This window comes from Balaenoptera musculus, chromosome 20 (genome assembly GCF_009873245.2).
Source record: "Balaenoptera musculus isolate JJ_BM4_2016_0621 chromosome 20, mBalMus1.pri.v3, whole genome shotgun sequence".
NCBI lineage: Eukaryota > Metazoa > Chordata > Mammalia > Artiodactyla > Balaenopteridae > Balaenoptera > Balaenoptera musculus.
In genome coordinates this window covers 2,149,941-2,171,983 of record NC_045804.1, presented here as the reverse complement: position 1 = coordinate 2,171,983, position 22,043 = coordinate 2,149,941, and the positions used below count along the sequence as shown (strand labels likewise).

The window sequence follows — 22,043 nt, the reverse complement described above, 5'->3', positions numbered from 1 at the left end:
AGTGCCACTGGACACTGGCATACAAGGCCACACAAACACAGCCTCGGCTTTCTCCACACCAAGGGAACAAGCAGTCCCTTCTCGGAGGAGGTTACATCCTTAGGACTGGCATTTGGTGACAGACGGGCAGTCTTCATTACATGGAAACCCAACTCCTGTCACCTGGAGGGGTGACACAACATTCCATTCCAGACTGTCGACACGGGTCAGGACAATCCACACTTGTTTCCTACGAAACACAGTGACTCCCAGCAACAAATAACCCCTTAACCTAATTCAAAGGATCTGTCTGTGTGGGACTTTTTGGCCCAAACCTCAGGGTCAAGGGGGCTTCACATTTTAAATGTTCTCCAATGGCAATTCTTTTGCCAAGAGAGATGAAGGGAGCGTGTCACAAATATTGATCCTAATTCAACCTTTGGACACTTAATATTAATCAAATCTAAAAGCGGAGAGATGGTCCCAAAAAGGAGGCACCTCGTGAAAGCGCTACAGAACCTGGCTTTTCATTAGGGGGTAAAAAAAAAAAAGTGTATCCATTGCCAAGTAGGAATAAAAACTCTCCATGCTTCTCATTTTAATCTTTGAATCACCTTTGTGGAAAGCATGGAATTTTTAGCATTTCAGGGGGTCTGGTATGTCTCATATTTTTGAGCCTATGGCATACAGGAAAAAAAGAGAGACACTCTCTAGAGGAAATTGGACCTCCCTGAAACTGGCCCTGAACTGACCCTGTCATCACATTATCCATTTTCAGACCCAGAACTCAATGTTGCAAGATCCCTGGAAGCAAAATTCTATTAACCAAGTGCTGTTACAGCCAAAATCTCCTTCTGCCTAAAAGATGTCTCCACCTTAGTCAATGCCCCCCGCAAAGGGACATAATCTGAAGCCTCAGAATTTTATATAGAAAAGCTATATGGTCATTTAAGAGTCTCTTGGGATTTGTTAGAATGTGATTCTCTCCCTAACAGTTGGCATTCAAATCACGGCTCCAGCTACACATAATCGCAACTGGAATTAAGTAGTCAGTTTCCTGATTTGGAAATTGTATAATTGCCAAGACTTTACTGGGCCTTTTCCAACATGAAAGTATAAGACAAGAGTACATTCTATGATATTCACATGCAAAAGAATGAAACTGAACCCCTACCTCATACCATATACAAAAATTAACTCAAAATGGATCCAAAAAGTAAATGTAAGAGTGAAAACTATAAAACTCTTTAAAAGGAACATAGACGCACTTCTTAGTGACCTTGAATTAGGCAACAGTTTCTTAGATATTACACCAAAACACAAGCAAACAAGGAAAAATGGATAAATTGGACTTCAAAATTAAAAATATTTGTGTGTCAAAAGACACTATCAAGAAAGGAAAAAGATAACCCACAGAGTAGGAGAAAATTTTTGCAAATCAAACACGGCCAGGATCAGTACACAAAACAAATATTTTAAAAATCTTGCACTCAACTTAAAAAGATAAATAACTCAATTTAAAAATAGGAAAAGATTTGAATAGACATTTCTCTAAACAAGATAAGCAGATGGCCTATAAGCACATAAAAAGATGCTCAGCGTTATTAGGTATTAGGGAAATGCAAATCAAAACCACAACGAGACACCACTTTATACCCACTAGGACGTCTGCAATTAAAAAGGAAAAAAAAAGAGGAAAGAAAAACACAAAATAACAAGTGTTGGTGATGAGGTGGAGATACTGGAACCCTCCTACATTCCTGGTCAGAAAGCAAAATGGTTTAGCGTCGTGGGAGTTTGTTATTTCCTCAAAAATGTTACACATAGAGCTACCATAGGACTCAGTAATTCCACTCCCAGGAGTAGAGATTTGAAAATGTATGTTCAAACAAAACCTCGAACATAAATGTGCATAACAGCATTATTTATAATAGGCAAAAAGTGCGAAAAAGCAAATGTCCATCAACTGGATAAACTCTTTTTATTTATTGAGAACCTGTTTTGTGTTAGGTACTGTGCTAAGGTACCTAAAGTGTAAAGTGTAATATTTAATTTAATCTTCACAATTACCCTATCCTATAGACCACCCTATTGTATGAGTTTGCTGTTTTGTATTCATAATGAGGACATCCAAGCTTGGGAAGCCTAGGTGACTTACCAGAGGCCACTGGCTATTGAGCATCAGAGGTGGGACCAGAAGTAAAGCAGTCTGGTCCCAGGGTCCATGTAATAACCTCCACGCTTTACCATCTCGTAAAGTCCTGAGTGTGCTCTGTGGGTCCAACTGCATGTCACTGTCTTCTAGGGTAAAAGATCAGGCAAGATCCTGGTCAAGTAACTGATGCTGATTAGGAAAGACTCAGGGACCAGGCTGCCCAATTTTGAGGGGGGGCACCTGGAAGCTCCTCTCTATTAAGTGGAGTGTTAAGTTGGAGATTAGACTCAGCCCAGTAGGGTTCCTGGCATAGAGCCCCCGACCGTGGCTTAGGAGCAGGGAGACTTGGGTCCAGCACTGTGTGAATGCTCAAGAAAAAAACCTTTCGTATCAGCAGATGGGCAGAACTGGGCTCTGGTCCTGGAGGGGTCAGGGACTGAGTCTGTGGTCTCGGGACTAGGACACGGTAGGCAGGGGTGAAGACCAGGGAAACTGAGAGATCCGCCCTAAATAGACTAAGTCTCCTAAAGTGCACTGCTCCAGCTGCCTCTTCTTCCTGTAAGACAGATCACAGGACTACAAGATCCTGCCTGGTGGGATCCCTCAAGGGAGAAGCAGAGTAAAACAATAGAGTTCGCCATAGCAAAGGTGATGCAGACTGGAACGGAAACTCCACGTTTCCCTTGGCATGACTCTGGGCCAGGTGCGTGAGTTAAAGATGTCATGAGTGGTGGGGAGTGTGGGATCCCCGGGGCTTGGAGCTTGGGTGGTCACAGCCCCACCTTCTGCAGAGGGACCAAAGCAGAGTTTCTGGGGTGGAAGGAACACTTCCCTCAGCTCAGGTGGCTTTCCCCAAAGAGGTAGCTTCCTTGACTATGTTGGCCAAACTTAAAGGACAGAGCCTCCATGGCTGGGCAAGAACTCCATGAATGTGCTTTAGGTATCTAAGGCACTAAAAATCTTCAGAGTGTGGGCAAGGCTTATATTGACCTTTATGATTATTGTTGTAATAGAGAATCCTGAGGCCTCATTTAATATCTGCATCTCAGACACAGATTACAGGAAGGAAAGAGACATTTTTAGCCTCTTTCATTTTTGCTGAAGAATTTTGCAAATAGCATATGTCTAAGAATGAAGAAGTCAAGATTGGAAACCAATGTATGCACAGCAAAGAAACCATAAACAAAATGAACAGACACCCTATATAATGGGAGAAAATATTTGCAAATGATGCCACCGACAAGGGAATAATTTCCAAAATATACAAACAGCTCATACAGCTCAATATCAAAAAGCAAACAACCCAATCAAAAAATGGGCAGAAGAGCTAAATAGACATTTCTCCAAAGAAGACATACAGATCACCAACAGGCACATGAAAAACTGCTCAACATCGTTAATTATTAGAGAAATGCAAATCAAAACTACGAGGTACCACCTCAAGCCAGATGGAACAGCCATCATTGAAAAATCTATAAATAACAAATGCTGGAGAGGGTGTGGAGAAAAGGGAACCCTCCTACACTGTTGGTGGGAACGTAAATTGGTGCAGCCACTACAGAAAACAGTATGGAGGTTCCTCAAAAAACTAAAAACAGAGTTGCCATATGATCCAGCAATCCCACTCCTGGGCATATATCCAGAAAAGATGAAAACTCTAATTCGAAAAGATACATACACCCTAATGTTCATAGCAGCACTATTTACAATAGCCAAGATATGGAAGCAACCTAAGTGTCCATCAACGGATGAGTGGATGAAGAAGATGTGGTACATACACACAATGGAATATTACTCAGCCATAAAAAAGAACGAAATAATGCCATTTGCAGCAACATGGATGGACCTAGGGATTGTCATACTGCGTGAAGTAAGTCAGAAAGAGAAAGATAAATACCATATGCTATCACTTACATGTAGAATCTTTAAAAAAATGATACAAATGAACTTATTTACAAAACAGAAACAGACTCACAGACTTAGAAAACAAACTTATGGTTACCATAGGGGAAAGAGGGGGGAGGGATAAATTAGGAGTTTGGGCTTAACCTACACACACTACAATATATAAAATAGATCATCAACAAGGACCTACCGTATAGCACAGGGAACTATAGTCAATATCTTGTAATAACCTATAATGGAAAAGAATCTGAAAAAGAATATGTATATATAACTGAATCACTTTGCTGTACACCTAAAACTAACATAACTTTGTAAATCAACTATACTTCAATTAAAAAAAAAATTAAAAGCAAAAAAAGATTGGAAAACAATGGGTTAAACAATGTTATATTGGCTTCTTGACAGTACATTATAAATCTCCCAGAAGGGCACATAACAGACAAGTCTTTTGTGGAGAATCTAACTTGATAAAGTTCCATGTAACACATTTGTAGGAAACATTAGTTAAGTTGAAAAGAATTTCACCTACTTTAAAAGACTTCTATTGAAAAGAATACCATCATCATCAGTATCAATTTCTCTTAAAGTCTTTACTTTTTAGGCTCCTTTCAGCCTAAAATGGAAAAACTCCTCTAGGGACTGATTACCTTCAATCATGATAAAAAATTTTCCCTGGTGTAATTAAATCACTTTAAGCCACGCTTTCTTCTTCTTCATCGGTAGAAACAGAGTAAAACACGTCAACACTTTCCTGTATTTGAAACAGGCTCTATAGCCTCTTCCACCCACATGATTTTTTCCAGCAAACAAACAAAAACAAACACATGGCTTTCATGCATCTAACTAAGGCAAGGAGAAACCCAGTTAACTCACTGCATGTGTAATACAAGTAATATGTTGAGACTGCACACATGTCAGTGATATAAGTAGATGGAACAATAGAAAAAGTGCCAAAATTAGGATCAAGGAAAGTAGTGTAACTTGAAGAGAGAAGAATTTGCTGAGCTTATAAATAGGATTTTAAACTAAAGTACATTATCTGAGCACATCGTAGACTCTTAATAAATAAAATAAATAAAGAAGGAATGACCAACTGCATACATTAAGGAATAAACTGCCAGGGAGACTTGCATTCCACACAAGTCAGCAGTAGGACTTCTTTAAAAAGCATATATGATGGAGTTTCTTGGTAATGGTAGCAGCAGCATTTTTAGGAGGACAGAGAAATTTTACATGCATTTTTTCATTTGTTTGCTCAACCATCCAGTAAAGGAGGAAAAGAAGGTATAATTATTCCCATGTGGTTGATTCATTGTTTTACCAATTAAACAGCTACCCGGTGCCGGGACCTGAGCGAGCCCTAGGGGTTCAGTGGTGAACAGAGCAGCCCTGGCTTCTGTCCTCACAGAGCACTGTCTAACGCGGACGGCAGACGCCCAGCAAATGAGGAATAGCACACCTCAGAACGGTTACAACGGGTACAAAAGAGGCCTACACATCAGGAAACCGAACCCCAAAGGGACTGACTGGTTTAATGGGTCAAATGATAGCTGGTTTGGTTGTGGGAATGTAACCCAGAACCCATATCCTCTTACCCGGGACAGAACCCTAGGCTGATCAAGGGAAGCAATCACACCCACTGCTCTCTAGCCTGGTGGCACCATTGTGGGCACCTTTTTTAAAGAGGAACTTTGACAAAGGTTGACCTTAAGAGAGAGTCAACAGGATAGAGGTCGCAAGCCATGTCTCTTAGGGAACAGTTAGAACGCTGGGTCTGTTTAGCCTTAAGAAGGGCCAGGACGCGCTCTTAGCACTCAAATATTTGAAGAGTTATCATGGGGAAGAACGGGGAGCCGAAGACCACAAGATGGACCCAGGCGCCCTGTAAGGCACGTGTGTCTGTCCACGTTCAAAGGCAGACGCTCAGATGGCAGAGCGAGAAGACAGGACCCCTGAGGGGTCACTACGTGCGCTTTGAGGGACGCAAGAGTGTGGTAGTTCAGGGTATGAAGTCGTTCAGGCAGACTCAGTTGTGAGTAAGTCCCCTGCCGTGAACACCTCCGCTTACTAGCTTTGTTTCCTTGGACAAGTTACTTAATCTTTCTGGGTGTCAGCTCCCTTCCCTGCAACGGGAGATGCTAACGGCATCTGTCTCAGGTGCTAGCTGTGGGGTTCAGTAAGGTAAGCCGTATATACCACCTGTTTCATTCAGTGCCTGGCACATGAAGCCATGGGTAAATACCAATTAAATAACTGAATATTCATTTAATAAGTGGACTGAGAATGAGAGAAGTACTCAATAGGCAGTCCTAGGAGTAGTAGTCATGGCAACAGCCCAACTAAGACAACAACCTCACCAGTGGGTCCAAGGGTGAACCGGAAACATGAGTGAATGTACTACCCACCTTCGTGAGGTCTGCAAATAGACGGAGTTTCTACCGTCGACTAAAGAGATCGATTGCTGTGCTGGGTAAAGCTTGGACAAAATGTTCTCAAAACTCCCTTCCAATTCTTAAATTCCATGGGAATAAGAATTGTCAAATGGTCTGATAGTAGAAGTCAGGAAGTTTCTATTCCTTCAGGGCAGCAAGAAAGGTCATGGAACTGGAATCATGAAGCTCTTTCTAGAAGAGGAATGAAAAGTTTCTTCTCCCCATCTGTACCCCAACTTGTTCTTTACAACATAAAAATGCTTTATTTCTGTACCTTTCTCTAAAAGAGCATGGGAAATTGTCTTTAAAACTCCTGGAACGTACATATGAGATTTCTTTTGTCTGCTTTTTTCCCCCAAGCCCTCCCAAAGAAACATCCAAGGAGAGCAAGAATCTTCAGGATATGAATTATGGCCTTTTACAATATTTGGTCTTCTTCCAGTTCTGCTTTGGATCTTTGACCTCAATGTGAACAACAGAAACGCCTTGCTTCTACTGAAATGAGGAAATAGGCTTTCGGATTGTGCCATCTTCTGGTCAAATGTGGACACCAACATGGCAGATGCCTTACTTGCTTTTAGCGTGGCACCGAGTCCATGCCATCAGGGTAGCAAGATAGGAAAGGCCCATCTCCCCAGAATTTAAACGGGGCCTCTTGGGAGGGGGCAGCTTGAACTACATTCACATTAAACCATGGGACAGTTTCAAAAGTTCAATGTTTATTTATTTGGAAGCACCTCTTTCCACTGAAGAGCAATTACTCATTACGCTGTCATGTAGGTTTACCCTCGGGAAAGGGGGCTCGAATCAGGGCCTTTCTAAAAAGCTCCAGCTTCAACAGATGTATAAGCCACTTGGTTTTTAGTTGTCTGAACACACTTAAAACTACTTCTGTGACTCTGATGAACAGAGATTGAGAGAAGGAGGGAGAGAGAACCAGGATCTCAAATCCCCCATCTGTTTATTATGCCCGAAGGTTCACCGAGGCTACATGTGAAGGAGTCACTGGAGAGAAACCTCGTTGCTTATCAACACAGGCTTTGGGTCCAAGCCCCTGCGTGGACCACTTTCTACATATAAGCCCCCAGGACTCCATTTGTGCCTCTGCCCTGAGCCCAAAAGACAGAACGTGGAACGACCTCCCTGACTCACATCTTTTGTTTTAATAAATGTATTTATTTTGTTTATTTAGTTTTGGTTGCGCTGGGTCTTCGTTGCTGCGCGCAGGCTTTCTCTAGTTGCGGTGAGTGGGGGCTACTCTTCGTTGTGGTGTGCGGGCTTCTCTTGTTGCAGAGCACGGGCTCTAGGCGTGCGGACTTCAGTAGTTATGGCACATGGGCCCAGTAGTTGTGGCTCGCGGGCTCCAGAGCACAGGCTCAGTAGTTGTGGCAAACGGGCCTAGTTGCTCTGCAGCATGTGGGATCTTCCCGGACCAGGGCTCGAACCCGCGTCCCCTGCATTGGCAGGTGGATTCTTAGCCACTGCGCCACCAGGGAAGCCCTCACATCTTAATCTAAGCCAAAATGTGGGTGAAAAGAGGCAAGAAAAAATGAACCCAGGTTCAAGAGTCACCAAAATAACAAACTTTCTTCCTGGAGCTCAAAAAAATCTAGATGAAACCATCCATTCCTGGTTCCCAGGATGGAATAGAGCTAATAGTTCTAAAGAACACAACACAGAAAACATTGCTCATAAAGAAGCAGGTATGTGAGGGTTTTGTTGCTGTCGATGATAATTTCCCAGAACCAGGAGAGATGGGCCTTAACACGGACCCAGTGCATGGTTGCTATGTGACAACGTAAACAACCCCATGACTTGAGAGCAGAGAGGGGAGACTGAATCAGTAAGTCCTTGAGTTGCTGAGGACCCATCTTTACCATCCTACTAAGCTTTGCCCATAATCAGTATCTGAGTTCCAGGAAATGAGAGCACAACTGTAGTTATGACAACAACAAAATCAGCTTCCCCATAAACCATTTAGGAAGTGAATCAACCCACTGGTATCGGAAGAGCTGTATTCTAACCTGAGTATTGTAATATTCTGTCTCCACTAGACCTGGTAGAATTCTTGCTGTATCGATCACTCTTCCCCCCAGAATTGGATCTTTATTTCTTCTCGGTACAATGAGAATGCATGGGCTGGGGTGGCTTTTAAAGGCTCTTTCAGCCTTAAAAATTCGTAGCACAAACAGTAAAAAAGAAATTCATCATGTTCTCCTGTTTGATGCCTTCCTAGAACTTTAAATTTGAAAAGAACTTCTTTGTATGTTTTCCATACTAAACATAACTACTTTAAATATTTCTCGGTCACTGTTGTGGGATATTGCGCTTCCCGGTTTGGAAGAGAGCAAAAGGGAGAATTATGTGCTGTAATCATCGTCTGGGGATTTGCAGATGGGTTTCTCTGGCTGAATTCTGTGGAGGGTTAAGCAGATCTTGGAGAAATGCAATTTGCTTTGCCCTCAAGAGTAGTGAATTATAAACTAGCTACATTTCCCTTTCCACTTGACCTTCATCTTCCACAGAGAATTCTTCTGCAAGGATTTGGTTCCCTTTATTTTGCTACTTTAAGCAAAAAAAAAAAAAAGGGGGGGGGGGATTAAGCACCATGCCCCAGAAACCTACTCTCCCCCTTCTGGGTTTTTTAAGCACTTACATTTCCACTAAAAGTCATCACAGACCCTTGTCATATGCTGTTGGGAGCGAAGATACCATCTCCTCTCTCCTGAGCAGTTCAGCCTAAAGTGTCGTCTAGGGACTTCCCTGGTGGTCCAGTGGGTAAGACTCCATGCTCCCAATGCAGGGGGCCCGGGTTCGATCCCTGGTCAGGGAACTAGATCCCACATGCCGCAACTAAGAGTTTGCGTGTGGTAACTAAGACCCGGGGCAACCAAATAAATAAATAAATAAATAAATAAATATTAAAGTGTCGTCTACCAGATGCAAGTGCCCATTTCCATACAAGTCAGAGAGAAATTTCACTTCAGGTTTCACGCAAGGATGCTGGACCTGGTCTTGCCAATCCGTTTCCACTCTGCTATGGGAAAACCTATCTGCAATCAAGGAGATGTCCATGGTTGCTTCTGCCCATGCTGACCAAAAGGGCAGGTGATTTCTGGTCATAAATTGCTACTAGCCCGCAGTGTGACAAAGTCAGAAATTTGAGGGGTGGAAGTGAAAAGGCCAGGTTGAAATTCAATGACCTTATCTTGGACTCCCTACAAAGAAGACCCATTGCCACCTGCAACTCAGTAAGTCTTGTCATGTTGTGTATTTAAGGTACTTTTCGACTTTCCCAAAGAAGTTTCTGCCAGTCTGATCGCGTCCCCACCTGTGTCCAGGAACTTGGGCAACTCCAAATATTTTAAAGGGCAGATACGCTCATTTAACCTATGATAACTTTGCTGGCCTTTTTCTTCATCTAGCTATGACTACAGTGAAGAGAAAAGTCTGAGAGGACTTAGACTCAGGGTGTTTGGAGTGCTTAGAAGTACTGTTTGCTTTTCTCTTTAGGATTCTGAAAAAAAAACACCCAGGATCTGAAAGTTGAAGGGGTGCTCTGGAACAACGTTCCCCCAAGTAAATTTTCCACTTTATTCCCCCTAAAATGTCTACTCTCCAAGAGCTCCAAAAGGCTCCGTCTCAGCTACCAGGCTCTAAGTACTGGGACCACCAGAGTCCCTTCTCAAGAAGGTCTTCTCCTTCAGACTTGAAATCTAACCCTTTTCTGGCTTCAGGTATGAGGCAGGCATCCCACAGAGGGTGAGAGAATTCTCATCCAGGAATGGGCCAGCACACTTCTTTACCGGAAATGGAGATTGTGGTAGTTGCTTGGCCTTATGAGAATTTGAATTCCCAACTCTCACTATGAAAATCCCTCTGCTGCTTCCTACAGGTTACTCTCTTTTCTCACCACTCCCCTGCTCTCACACCGTCTCCATCTTTTCTTAATGTGCCACCCTCAACTCTAGCCCAGGGAAGCTAAAGAAACGAATTCTAGCAATACTCAAGTGTATCACTGATGGTTTCTCCTTTCCAGTGGACATTTGTGGTCAATACAGAACCCTAAGGTTTTCCTAGTTTCTGCCCTCCTTAGATGTAGCTACTTTGCCTAATTAACACGTGTGAAATGTTGAAAACATTTTAGGCAAGGAGAAATACTGGGGGCAAATGAATCTCGGAGTTTAATAGGTGATCATTTCCAAGCAAAGAACATCTTTTTTAAAGGAAGTACTCATTCTTTTCTTCTTTGACATCGAGGTTAATATAGCCAGTGGGCAATCTTGTTTCTACCATTTCATTCAACCCTCAAACAGTCTTGTAAGGAAACCAACGTATGCGTTTAAGGAACTTGCCCAGGGCCTCCTGGCCTGGCAGTTGCGAAGGACAATGAACCAACATAGGTCCGTGTGACTCCAAGTCCATGCTTTTCTCGGTTTCACTCCACCTCCCAAACAGGTCACTACACAGAGCCACGTGCGAGGCATCATGCGAACGGCGGCAGCTGTGTTTTCGCAGTCCTGCTCCTAAGTTAGGTCATGTAATTTGCAGTTGATAAAAATAGCCCTACAACAAGTCTTTTTACCTCTACTCTCCTTCAAGCCATTGATATAACCCCTTTCAAATTAACCTTACTACAACATAAGTCTGTGCTTCCCACAAGCCATCAGATTAAGGACAAACCACTTGACCTCAAACCATGAAGCCCTCTACATCCTGGCATAACCTTATCATTCCTGGCATTGCTTTGCAAACCCCCCACTAAGGCAAATGGGAATATTCTCATTCCCTAAGCATGTGGTTATGCCCTTTCCAGCTTTGAGCAAGTGCCCTATACTGACAGAAGTAGCCTGTAGCCTCTTCTTTTCCCTCTTCCCAATGTTCACAGCAGCACTATTTACAGTAGCCAAGACATGGAAACAACCTAAATGCCCATTGACAGGTGAATGGATAAAGAAGAGGTGGTACATATATACAATGGAATATTACTCAGCCATAAAAAAGAATGAAATAATGCCATTTGCAGCAACATGGATGCAACTAGAGATGATCATACAGAGTGAAGTAAGTCAGAAAGAGAAAGACAAACACCAAATGATATCACTTATACGTGGAATCTAAAATATGACACAAACGAACTTATCTACGAAACAGAAACAGACTCACAGACACAGAGAGCAGACTCGTGGTTGCCAAGTGGAAGGGAGTGGGGAGGGATGGATTGGGAGTTTGGGGGTTAGTAGATGCAAACTATTATATATAGAATGGATAAACAACAAGGTCCTACTGTGTAGCACAGGGAACTATATTCAACATCCTGTGATAAACCGTAATGGAAAAGAATATAAAAAAGAATGTATATTTATGTATAACTGAATCACTTTGTTGTCCAGCAGAAAGTAACACAGCATTGTAAATCAACTCTACTTCAATAAAATTTTTTAAAAAAAAGAATGACTTCAAATGCCAAGGGTCCACCCTTGTGATTCCCAGGATCCTGGAGTCAGACTCCATTCACCCCAGCTCTGCCACTTCCTAGCTGGGTGACCTTGGGCAAGTCACTTAACCTCTCTGTGTTTCATTGTCCTCAACTATAACATAAGCATAATATAAATACCTTCCTCAAAGAGTTGATGTGAGAATTAAGTTAATATGATACTTAAAACAGTATCTGACACGTAGTAAATGCTCTCTAAATTTAACTGTTATCAAAAGTTTCATCATCATCAAAAAAAAGTTTCACCATCTGTATCATCATCATCATCACTTCTTGCTCAAAATTTCTTTAGATCTTTTAGCACCTCAGTATATTTGCTGAAAATATATCTATTATATTGTGTGGAGTTTTCTTTAAATATTTTATGTTTTTGTCCTATCTCTCGTAGCAAATGTTGTATCTGTTTTTCTATAACCTACAGAAGTTCAAACAGAATAAGCCAGGCTAAGACAGAATCTACTAAGAGAACCATTTTCTTGGTTTCTCCCACTATGGGCAGCAGAAGCTTGACTCAAATGATACTATAAACTCTTTTATTGAGCTGACATTTCTCAGCACATATTTCGTGCTGGGAACTGTGCTAAAGACCCTACTTATACCTTCTTATTCAATGACTACAATAACCTTATGAGTTATTATACCTATACCCATTTTATAGATAGGAGAACTGAGTCTTAGGGAAGTAGGCTGCAGTTAGACAAAAAAGCATCACCGACAATTAAGGCACCTACGTAAGTTCCCTTGCAGTTATAGGCACGAATAATACCATTGACGCTGACAGGCCATCCTTGAGTTCTCCCGTGAACTACTGAGCCTCCTCATTAGCGACTAGTGAGACCCCCTTCCCCGAGAACCTCTGTTCTAGAATCTTCTTTTCCTTATGTTGCCTCTCCTTATAGTCATTCCCTTGCTAATTTTATCTAAGCTCATAGTTTGAAATGTCATCGATATACTGACATCTCCCCAACTTTTATCTCCAAATCAGGCCTTTTCTCCCAAACTCCAGACATAGATAGCAAACTGCCTTCTCAAGATCTCAGAATCACATGTAAAAAGCTAAACTTCTGAGTTTGCTCCCTCGAACTTGCTCCAGACACACTCTTGCCCATTTCCACTAAAGGAAGTTCCATCCTTCAGGATCTTTGTCTCAAAATCTTTGGAGTCGCACTCAGCTCTGCTTTTTCTCTCATCCCCCATATTCAGTGTTTCAGAGACACAGGTGGCTTCGCCTCCGAGATGCATCTAGAATCTGAGCACTTCCCACCATCGTCCTGGTCTGAGACACCACCATCTCTTACTTGAACTGCTGTGATCCTGACTGGTCTCCCTGAGTCCATCCTCTCCCCTCCCCCAACCAGTTCTCATCTCATCACAAGTTCCAGGTCAAATCCTGCTACTCCCCTTCGACGGCTCCCCATCTCCCTTGGGATAAAAGCCAAAGTTCCCCTTACAATGGTCTATAAACCCTATACAGTCAGCCCCTAATACCTCCTTGGCCTTAAACCCTACAAATTTCTCCCCACCCCTAATCGCTCAGTTCCTCCATTCCAGCCTCCCTGATGTCACATCAGACACTGTCTTACCTCAGGGCCTTTGCACACGCTGTTCTCTGCGCCTGGAAAACTCTTCCCCTGAAGGTCGCATGGTTTGTCATCTCACCTCCTCAGGTCTTTGCCCAAATGCCGGCTTCTTAAAGAGTCCTGCCCTGTCCACCCTACTGAGCATTGTAAACTCATCCCTCCCCGTGACCTGTGCTATATTCCCCATAGACCTCATCACCTTGTCACACAATAATTTTCTTACTTATAACACTCACTGTTGGCCTCCGCCTGCTATAACACAAGTTCCATGACGGCAGGGATTTTTTCTTTTCTATTAGCTGGTAAGTCCTCAACACAAAGAACAGAACCTGACATGAGGCAGGTGCTCACTTAATACTGAATGAATAAATTAGTAGAGCTGAGATTCAATCCGGGCCTTCTGAGTTCTTACGAAGGCACTATGGTCCCTTCAACCAAAGGAGAGCTACACAGCCCCTCTGATGCCAGCTTAGGCTAAAAATGAATATCCAGTAGCTAATATTCCTGGGGACCACCATCACCCATCCACTGACTGTCTTTGCTGAGAACATCACAACTTACTGATGTCTTGCCCAGGATGACCTGTTTCATATTGGGGTAGTATTCGGTAGAGAATGTAAACAGGCAAACATTTGTTTGCTTCATGGTAACATGAGCAGAGTCAGAGGCTGGAGAGAAGGCAAGAGGCCAGACAGGGACAAGTCACCGGGACAGGCCAGCCTGCTAGAAGCCCCTCGAAAGAGCACTTCAAATGTGGGTTTGGCTTGATTCAGCCTGTCCTTTGCTGCCGAGAACCGGCTCAGGGATCTGATCAGCTTTTGTATTAGGATAATCCAAGTCGCAAGAGCGGCCGTCATTAACCGGGAGCCCCAAACTGATGATGGAAATCAAAATGGCAATTTCGAATTTAAGATTTCCAATGAGTGCTGAGCCTTCCAAGGGCCTCGGGTAATCAGCCTCGGAACTGCTTTCAAGTAGGGACTGCAGTACTCACGTACCACTCGGGGTGGCGCTCTTGTTCTACTCGAAAGAGCCACGCTTCCCTGTGGCAGGCCAGGCCTCACGGGCTTTTCAAGTCAGACTGCCCGACAGCCCAATGACTCAGCACCGGGAGGGAGGAAGCATACCGTTTGGACACCGGATACTGCTACACGCCCAATGTACACGAGCTTGCTATCACCACCAACACAAAAAATTACTTTTGGATGTGTCCTGTCTTGGGAGCCCCACGTCTTTGGTAGGATTTAGGGGTTCCAAGCAGATAACCACTTGGGCACTCCCATAAAACCCCGAGGCTAATAGAAAAGGACGGTGCCGTATTGGTTGAAGGTTGGCTGGGCCATTTTGTCTTGTTTCTGACTGCAACAGGAGACAGGCCACCGGCTCATTGTGCTAGGTTTTCTTTCTTTTCCAGTTTTCAGGGCTGTCTTTGGGGGAGGTAAGCCACTACAGCCCCAGGGCGCAGCAGGCGTGCCTGCTTGCATGTTGGGGCACACAGGGTGTGACTCACCCTGACCCCAGGACGTCAGCTGCCCGCAGTTCTGGCGGAACAGGCTCTGTGCCTGCCGGGCAAACCCCTCAGTTAATCCTGCTGGTGGCCAGGACCATATCCTGTCATTAGCCCATGTACTTGACCACAGGGCTCCAAACATTTTAACAGCACGGGCTTGTTTAATCCTTGTAATCTTTCGTAAGTCTGTTATGCCCTTATTTTTCAAATTTCTGCTTTGTGTGTGGGGGAACAACCAGATAGGCCGAGTGACCCTGCAAAGGTCATCCGGGGATTCAGAATTAGAATCATGGACCCTTGACCTTCAATCAGGGGTGCTGACTTTTCTAAATCTCTGCCACAAAGAACCTCTTCCCCCCCCCCCCCCCCCCCCGCCGACTCCATCCTCACCCACATCCCCCGCCAATAATCCTATCCTTGTATATAAGGCATTGGTTTGGTTCTTTTCTAGAGTATACACATTCACACAAGTACACAAATCCATGTCTGTTTCTGCAGCTCTAAGCCATGTGCCAATGATATTCTGTTACTGGTATAATCCAAAAGTAAGGAGAAGTATCACCTAACTTTTACGTTGAAACCTGATTTTTTTTTTGAAATATACACACAGTCTCCCTCTTAGAGATACACAATTCAGGATAGCAGATGAAAAGCCCTGAGAAACCATGTAGAAAAGAAATGGTTTAACTCATTTAACCACATATTTTCCAAACTTCCTTAAACATAGATGACTTTTCCCCACAGTACCCCTCTGTTGACATCATTGAGATCATATTCCTTGAAATACCCTTTTGGAAAAGCTGTATAAAATTATAATCTCTTCATAGCCTAGGGTTGGGTGTGTAGGCAATGACCTCCACTCATAGTCTACTTTGCTATGCCAGGGAATTCCAGAGTTCACAGAATTAGTCTTCTTAGAGACAGTGAGATTTTTGTGGTGTCCCCCGGCATCCTGATGGTTGACAAAAGCCAAGTACCATGGCAGTTTTCCAAGCTTGAGATTATGGAGCAGAAAGTAGATCAAATGCCACTCTCTCCTCCTTCTGATGGGCACCATCCCATCCCTTCCAAAGCACCAGACATCTCCACTCAAGGCCACCCTGAGCTCCCTCCTGCTGCCCCACTGTTGGCATCAGTGGGGACCTCCCATTTCCAGCCCTTTGGAAGTGTGTCCTTCAGTCCCTTGAAAGCTGGATTACCAGGATAGTCCTAAAACACCACTCAGTTCTTCATCTCTCTCCAAAACAAAGCCATAACCCCGAGGCAGTAATTCTTTTCTCTACAATGACAAGAGCTCCCACTTTCTTCTAGGAGCATACCTCTCATCCCTTTTATTTGTCCAGAAGAGCGGGAAGCTTTGCCCCATAGCTGAAGTCCCTACACCACCCCTGGTAGCCTTTCATAGTCAGAGGAGCTAAGAAAAAGCACATACTTAGTCTGAAGTCTTTGGTGGGGGGACAAAGACCTTACAGCAATGACCCTATGTGCCGCCATTTGTTGTTGAATGTAATGTTAGTTTTCCAACTCTGTAGAAGTGTCCTGGATCATCTCCAAGAAAAATATACTGACTTAGAAGGAATTAAAATGCAGGGCTAGGGTGATCACCCCATGCCGGGCCATTCTCTCTAGCTTCTTCCTGAGCTTTGGGACCAACGACAAGATTTGTCTTCACTTTGTGGCTCTTGCAGACATTGGTATCAGGATAATCATCTTAGTTCTTCTTTAAACAATTACAAGCGTTAAGCTAAGAAGGGCAAGGGAACCTGATAGAATCAGCCCTTTTCTGTGGATCAGATATATTCTTTTAAGAACCAACCAATCCCCCAAACTCACACACCCCCCCAACGGAAAAAAAAAAACAAACCATATCACTTACAGGACTAGTAACTTCTACGTCTAGAGACATTCAGGATAACTGCCTGAGTGTGACACCTCATTAATCAGATTAATTCCCTCAGTATTGCATTGATGGCTGGCAATGCTGTTCCTTTACATATTTAAGTCAAGCCTTGCAAAGGGTACATTCCTGTTTTAACAAGTATTTTTAAGCTGCGGTTATATATCATCACCCAAACTCATACCAGGCACCGTGTCAGGTGTTTGTGACCAAAGAAAGTTGATAATTTATGGCAAATGGATGGACAGAGGGACAATGTTTCTAACTTCAACATCTTGCCAGGAAGGAGGGTAGGAAGGACGGAAGGAAGGAAGGAAGGAGGGTGTTTTTTGTTTGTTTTTTAAAACATCTTTATTGGAGTATAATTGCTTTGCAATGGTGTGTTAGTTTCTGCTGTATAACAAAGTGAATCAGCTATACATATACATATATCCCCATATCCCCTCCCTCTTGCGTCTCCCTCCCACCCTCCCTATCCCACCCCTCTAGGTAGTCACAAAGCACTGAGCTGATCTCCCTGTGCTATTTGGCTGCTTCCCACTAGCTATCTATTTTACATTCGGTAGTGTATATATGTCCATGCCACTCTCTCACTTCGTCCCAGCTTCCCCTTCCCCCTCCCCGTGTCCTCAAGTCCATTCTCTACATCTGCGTCTTTATTCCTGTCCTGCCCCTAGGTTCTTCAGAACCTTTCTTTTTTTTTTTTTTTTTTTTTTTTTAGATTCCATATATATATGTGTTAGCATACGGTATTTGTTTTTCTCTTTCTGACTTACTTCACTCTGTAGGACAGACTCTAGGTCCATCCACCTCACTACAGATAACTCAATTTCATTTCTTTTTATGGTTGAGTAATATTCCATTGTATATATGTGCCACATCTTCTTTACCCACTCATCTGCTGATGGGCACTTAGGTTGCTTCCTTGTCCTGGCTATTGTAAATTGAGCTGCAGTGAACATTGGGGTACTTGACTCTTTTTGAATTATGGTTTTCTCAGGGTATATGCCCAGTAGTGGGATTGCTGGGTCATATGGTGGTTCTATTTTTAGTTTTTAAGGAACTGGAAGGAGGGTTTTTAACTGAATTAAATCAGATTCCACTCTTGAAAGAGGTTAGTGATTTTTGTTTGTTTGGAAGAATGTAAGACGACCACATCTCCTAACTTGTAAGTCTAGCTATTAGAAACTGTCTCATAGGGACTTCCCTGGTGGTCCAGTGGTTGAGAATTCGCCTTCCAATGCAGGGGGTGTGGGTTCAGTCCTGGTTGGGGAGCTGAGATCCCACATGCCTCGCGGCCAAAACACCAAAACATAAAACAGAAGCAATATTGTAACAAATTCAGTGAAAAGTTTAAAAATGGTCTACATTAAAAAAAAAAAAATTAAAGAAAAAAAGAAAAACTGTCACATTGAACTTACCAGTTCAGTCGGTTCAGCTGACAAACATTTATTGGTTATCAACGGCGGGCCAGCAGCCAGGCGCAGGGATACTAAATTCTAATAAGACGTGGACCCTCTCTTTCGGGAACTTAGAATCAAGGACACCCAACAAAGATGTAGCTGCTGCTCTTGAAGAAATATCTTCGTCTAATGCTTCTCTGAGTCCTGTTAAAAGTCACAAGTTCTTAGCTTCATGGTTAAAGAGTACAGCTTCTAAGGTCAGAGGGTCTTATTCAAGACCCAGTTCTAACAGCCACTATGGAGAACAGTATGGAGGTTCCTTAAAAAACTAAAAATAGAACCACCATATGACCCAGCATTCCCACTCCTGGGCATATATCCAGAGAAAACCATAATTCAAAAAGATACATGTACCCCAGTGTTCATTGCAGCTCTATTTACAATAGCCAGGACACGGAAGCAACCTAAATGTCCATTGACGGATGAGTGGATAAAGAAGATGTGGCACATATATACAATGGAATATTACTCAGCCATAAAAAGAAACGAAATTGCGTTATTTGTAGTGAGACAGATGGACCTAGAGTCTGTCATACAAAGTGAAGTAAGTCAGAAAAAGAAAAATACTGTATGCTAACACATATATATGGAATGTAAAAAAAATGGTGCTGATGAACCTCGTGGCAGGGCAGGAATAATGAGGGAGACGTAGAGAACGGACTTGAGGACACGGGGAGGGGGAAGGGTAAGCTGGGACGAAGTGAGAGAGTGGCATGGACATATATACACTATCAAATGTAAAATAGATAGCTAGTGGGAAGCAGCCGCATAGCACAGGGAGATCAGCTCGGTGCTTTGTGGCCACCTAGAGGGGCGGGATAGGGAGGGTGGGAGGGAGACGCAAGAGGGAGGAGATATGGGGATATATGTATATGTATAGCTGATTCACTTTGTTGTACAGCAGAAACCTACACAACATTGTGAAGCAATTATACTCCAATAAAGATGTATTAGAGAAAAAAAGACCCAGTTCTACTAGCTGTGTAAACACAAGCAAATTATTTAACCTCTTTCGGTTTTGGTTTCCTGACCCACAAAATGGAAGTGATCCTAGCCCCTGTCTCTAACTTGCCGCAGGATTAAATGAGACAATGCACCCAAAATACTCTGTGCAATACCTAACAGAGAGTAAGCTCTCAATAGAAAGTAGCAACTACTCTCATCTCCTCCTCCTCCCACCCCAGGACATGAAAAAGCACAGCCACTTTCTTAGCTTTGTCTACATCTCCAGGCTCTTACTGTGAAGCCACTTCCCTATCCAGAACATGCAAGAAAACCAGATCCCTTAATTCTCTGCCAGCCTCCATGGTAATCATGACATTGACCAAAAGACAAAAACTACAAAAGGACTATTGGAAGGGTAATATCAAGGTCTGATCCATCCCAGATACCTTTAAAAGGCCAGTTGTCCATCCACATATCCTTGTGTTACTGTGCTTTACTCTCCAAGGGGAGAGCTGAGCTTCTCTGGGAGGGACGGATGGCCCTGGACAGCTTGGTCAGTCACCCAGCAGCCCTTCTCCAAGTACATTGCACAGACATTCTGCGAATCACCATCTATGAAATTCAAGGGCAGATTCTCAGCTATTCCAGGGATGCAGTGAGAGGGCTTTGCTTTCACCGGCTCTGGCTGTCCATGGAATATGCCTGGTGTTCTTCCCGCAGTGAAGAGAGAGTAAGATGTCTTCTTTTGGCTGTTTTCCCTTAACAGAGAAAACCCTGCAACTCCCTCTTTTAGGGTGTGGTGCCTTAAGCGCATCACCTGGAGACACATAGCTATTTATACAAACAGCAGCAAACCCTGGACAGAGCTGGTGCCAGGATTCCCAGGCTCATTGCTCATCACCCTGATTCACCCTCCTAACACCAGTACAGCCGGACAGTTGATTGGAACTTGGCTCCAGGGCAGAAGAGATCCCGGTTCCATTTCTTAACCGTGTTCTATACCCAAATGCCCTTAAAGAGAAGTAAAAAGGTCTGAAAATGAAATCAAGCCAATAGGACGTTTTGAAGACAGCGAAGGGTACAGGATCGAAGAATCACAACTAACTGATAAAGATTTTTTTAAAGAAACCTCCATAATTGTTTATCATTGATCAAGTTTTTGCTGTGTTCTAGGCACTCTGCTAAGCACCTTACATGGATTTTCTCATCACATCCTCTCAAAAACTCTTTGAGAGCGTGCAATGATCATCCCCAATTAAAACTATGACAATGCCAAGGCTTTAGTGGGGTTTAGCAGCTTACACAAGGGCATATAGTAAGTTTTTGGACTCTTTTCATTTCTTAAAAAAAACACACACACACACAAAACAAAAAACAACAACAAAAACTATATCTGGGTAAAGTCAAGTTTTAGCAACCTTGAAGAGAAGAAAAAAAAAAACCCCATAATCTCTACATTTCTTGGATTGCCTTTGCAGTAGAAGGGTGTTACGGGCTGGTTGAAAGAGTATGATCTCAATGCCTTTAGGTGTTTCTGGCTGAACCATTTTCCTTTGCAACCAACTATTTCTGAAGCCTGGATTGATGTCATCAACCAATTCTGAAAGTCAACACATCGTCTACATGGTTTTACAGTGGTTCCTCTTCCCACCTCCCAGGCTGGTACAATCTTCTGCCAGAACAGAGGAGGAACAGGGGGTCTGAACAGCCACAGAACAGAAAAACTCGGCCACCTTCCCTTCCTCCTAAATGGACTTAAGCCACCCTCACGACGTGACCTTGTTTTCTTATTTGAGGTGTAGACACAGTTCCTTCCTGGCAACCAGAGCCCTCAAAGTCTTGCTGATTCCAAAATAGAGTCATGCTATCATCACAGGTTACATTCACATAGGCTTCTCCTCAAGTTAAACCCTCTACACTTGCATTCCTCTGCTGAAGATCACTTACTGGGCTTAAGAGGTAAGTATCCCCGAGGTTACGTACTGCGTGGGCAAACGAAAATGATGATGGAGAACATACTAGTGTCACGGGAAAGAATCTGCCGTGTCCTCCCTCAGAAAATAGAAACACACTGTTGAAAGAGATTGCTCAGTTAATGAACTTGGCAATTAAGAAAAAAAAAAAATCCTAGAGGCTACTTAGAAATGCAGCCTTTAAACTCACTGACTAGTGAGATGCAGCCTGTAGGGGCTCAGTTTTGACAGCAAAGGGGCCTGGGTTCTAGTTCCAGATGTGCCACCCACTGAGAGGGTATCATTAGAAGTTACTCAGCAATCCTAACCTTTTATATCGCAGGGCTGTAGAGAAGAATAAAGTCCCGTGGAACACGTTGGGTGAATGTGGCATTTTGCTTTCATTGTTGTAATTATTGGTTTGAACTGTCATGACTTCCCTTGTTATCAGGTGTACACATCGCTCTCTCTCAACTGATGGTCTCACTTTGTATTTCTCTAAATAGAAACACGCAAACTAGCGCTAGTTCACCTTTCCAGTTGTCTACCACCAGGTCCCGCTAACACTATCCTTGTCACCTCAGGCCCATTCTCCGATCAATAACTAGAATGGGTCTTCCAAGTCCTAAGTCAGATCACGTTCTCTCCCGCTCGAATACAACAGAGGACTCCCTTCACTCTTAGCGTAAAAGCCAGGCTCCTTCTCTTGACCTACAAGGGTCCCCGGG

The 22,043-nt window shown here is 43.3% G+C and overlaps 1 long non-coding RNA gene across 1 annotated transcript in view; it reads right to left on the bottom strand.

The window, feature by feature from the left end:
* LOC118887554 overlaps positions 1-20,162 on the bottom strand; it is a 49,650-nt gene extending 29,488 nt beyond the window's left edge. Inside the window, exons 1-2 of the long non-coding RNA XR_005018035.1 lie at positions 19,810-20,162; positions 18,377-18,562 (exon numbers count right to left, since the gene is read on the bottom strand). This is a non-coding gene — a long non-coding RNA (uncharacterized LOC118887554). The remainder of the gene's footprint in view (positions 1-18,376; positions 18,563-19,809) is intronic.
* Positions 20,163-22,043: the final 1,881 nt, after the last annotated feature.